Genomic DNA, 3,597 nt, shown 5'->3' with positions numbered 1-3,597 from the left:
GCGCGCCGCGCCGCCTCACCACCAGCCAGGCACACCAACGGACCGCCCCCAGCGAGTCGCACATCGTCGGCCTAACATCACTACCATTCCTCGTTTTAACACCTCCGAATTATTCATTGGATGATTTTTTTTTTTGTTTTGTGAATGGATAGTCTTTGTTTACAGAGCAACGTTTTTAGATTTTGCATTCAGGGCAGGGTTGTTCAGTTTTCTGGGCTTGGCACCCTGGCTGAAAACACGAATGATGGAAGAGTTGACGGTCAGATAACACTCCGTACCTGCTCTCTGTTTTGGACGCCGCCTTTTGCGTTAGCCTTCATTGTAATATTTATTATTATTATGAAATTAAAAATATAATACACGCAAATTGTGGTTGGACGTAACAGTTAGAACTTCATGTGCTGTTGCTGTTGCTTCATTGCGCCGCCGTTCTCAACGACGCCGGTAGTTTTGTGGAGAGAGTTGCCGGGGTCGCTCGGTTGTTGACTCTGGCGAACTTTGAAGGCGATCGTTCACACAATATTTTTTGATTGTACCGCTTTCCAAACATTGATGTTTGATGTCAGTAAGGGGATGGAGGCAACCGTGTATTTTTGTACAACCAACTGTAACAGTTCTCCAAAGGTGAGGAGATGAACATAACCTTTGCAAGCTTGTGGAGTTACGAAATTCCGAGTTACGAAATTGATTTGCCAGTGCTTTTGCACTAGCCTGTTGCTTCTGTACGCTCTCCGTTTCTCTCACTACTGTACCGATTCAAATTTCGACTTTCGTTCGACATATGTTTGTGATTTTGTTGGTTGGACTAACTTTCATATTTGCTGTATTTTCTAGAGAAAAATATCTCTTGTCTAGGTGTGGTCTCACTGTCAGACAGTGTTACACTAATTTACTCATGTCATGATTCCCTGTTCCAGGTATTTTGTTACTCATCGCAACTGACAATTCCTTTGTGGAGAGTTCCAAGTCGACTGGAACAATTTCACAATTTCTTTCCTGCCGGGATAGATTATTAACTTGCACCCGTGGGACACTGAACGAGAAAGGAAGTGATTGTCTTCGGTTGTTTGTTGATTCCTACTGGGAAGTAACTTTGATTATCAAGGTGAGCAATAGGGCTTGATATGTTTACTCAACCAGAGGGTACTAAAAGCTACTGCTGGTAGGGAGTTTAATCTCAATCAAATTGCTGTATTGAAAGGATTGTTATACGTATGTATTAATATTATTTTCAGACACAAGAACCGAGACATGGGTTAGGTAGCAGCAGGATTGACAAGAGGACACCGTATCCAGGATTTCAAGTGACGCCCCATTAGAATACCCTCCAGACTGGTTCATGAACGATGAAGGTTGCACATAACTCTTATTATCTCATAATTTGTTTCTGGAAAATCAGTATTCTTGTGTTGTCTGTCATTGAACCACTAGCAAGTTTTGGCAGGTTATCAGTAAGTCTAATTAGAGAGGCCATTGTAGTTTTATCTGAAACTGGTACTGATTCAAAAGAGGAAAACACTGTTAAACCTTTGTGGCACACTTCATTTCTTATCTTACTTTTAAAGCTGTGCAAAACTTGGTTTAGGATATTGCTCTTGATTTTAAAGTATAAAAATATAACTTCTTTTCTTCACTTGATATATAATGACATCTGTAGCCATGCAAAGCTTATTTACAGTTTAAAAGATACCTGATAATGTTTGCCTCACCATCAAAATTATTTGTAGTAGTTGGGAATTACTTTAAATACCCTCAATAGTTTCTTTCCTTCATCAGTAGTTATTGCCTCCCTGAGATACACATCGTAACAACCATGCAATTCGACCCATCCACAATCACAATCTGAAGTATTCTATATGGTGAGTAAATGCATGTTCTGGTGACCTATAGTTTCCAGTGATGGAAAATTTAAGGTAAAAGCATGACCAATAAAATTGTTTAGTGAAATTTCATTGGTTCAAATTGTAGATAAATCTTTTTTATTTGATTAGGTCTACTGCTATTGTATGGAGCCCCTGAGGTACGGACTGTAGGTGTGCTTTGTGTGCCTCTATTGTGCTTCCCCTGATGTGGCTGGTAGCTGGAATGTTTTAGATCTTGCAGGTAAGATTTGAAGGTGTTACATGGTGTGCTTTAAATTTACATTTCTTTATAATAATAAGCTTCATGTAAGATGTTTTTTGTTTTTTTTACACTTTTAATTTGTTTTGTATCTATATTTGGGAAACATTTGTCCGCAGATCTTTAATGTGCACCTCTTCCATATGCTGCTCCCCATCCGTGACAAAGTGGGATGAAGGACAGATGCTTCCACCAGTTAAGCATTCTATGAAACGGGCCATTTTCTCAAATGAGTCAGAGCTAAAAGGCAATGGTATGTTCGAGTTATGTTTGTGGCCGCAGTATCTTGCTACCATTTTCCTTTCTTTCTTTAAATGCAAATGCATTTTTATTGTTTTAGAGCTTCTTTGCAAATCTACTTAACTTATATATTTTGTGTGCACTCTAAAGGTCTTAAGTTTAAATGAAGTAGTATTGCATAAGCCTTTAACATATTTCCTTTTGCATTCAAATTATTTTGTGGTTTTGTATTCTTTTCTGTACAATTTCCCAGTTGCAGTTCTATTTCTGATTAAGGCCAGGGGAGGCCAGGAGCAGCATACAGTGCAGGCAGAGTCCCCTGACAATGATGCACGAATTCATTCACAAGAGAACTGTTAGTAGTATCTGTAAATGCTATAATTTCTTTTCAGATAAAGTTCTTAAATTTTAAAGACAAACCAAATGTTTTCATGTCTGTAACATTCTTATAATTATTTTTCAGACATCATTTCTGATTCTACTAACTACTCTGATGATGGGGGTTTCTTTCCTGCCACTGCAGTACTAAATGTCAGTCGTATTGGTCAAAAAACATCAACCAAAGCAACAGGGGAGAAGGGATTCAAGAGACAGCAGTAAGTAGAGTCTTGAATGCTCTCATTACTTTACCAAATGAAATACTCAATACTTTTTCTTTAATTTTATTTAGATACAATCAAATAATAGCATGCCTTAACAACTCTTTAATCTTTTGTCAGATTACATGGTACATTCTACTAATGGCTCTAATTTTGATGGATCATTGGCTGCCACCACAAGACTAATTCTCAATTGTGTCGGTCAAACTACTCCAACTGAAGTAACGGCAGGGAGAAAGATTCCAACAGACAGCACTACGTATTGTCTAGAATGCATTACTTTTTAGAAATAATCAAATACTATATACTTTTCTATAAGTTTACTTGAATACAAACAAATATTAGCAGGCCTTGTAACTCTTCCATTATTTTTATATGCTATTTTTGATGTTACTGATACTCCTTATGATTGTGGTGGTTCCTTTGTCACCCTATCCAGCAGTAAATGCTGATCCAAATAGGATGATTGTTACTTAAGTTCTCTTTTGGTTTTTGTTTGTGTCTTTTCAACAATTTTAATGTTGTCAGTTAGTCATGATCTATAAAAGATTGAAAAATTTTGTTACTTTGATTTTCTATGCCTGACTTTTGTTTTTGGGGAACATCTGGTAGGTCCCCTCACTAGAAGGTCCCCCCC

Source organism: Frankliniella occidentalis, unplaced genomic scaffold (genome assembly GCF_000697945.3).
Source record: "Frankliniella occidentalis isolate FOCC.00 unplaced genomic scaffold, Focc_3.1 Scaffold235, whole genome shotgun sequence".
Lineage (NCBI taxonomy): Eukaryota > Metazoa > Arthropoda > Insecta > Thysanoptera > Thripidae > Frankliniella > Frankliniella occidentalis.
Note: the sequence above shows the minus strand (reverse complement) of the source record.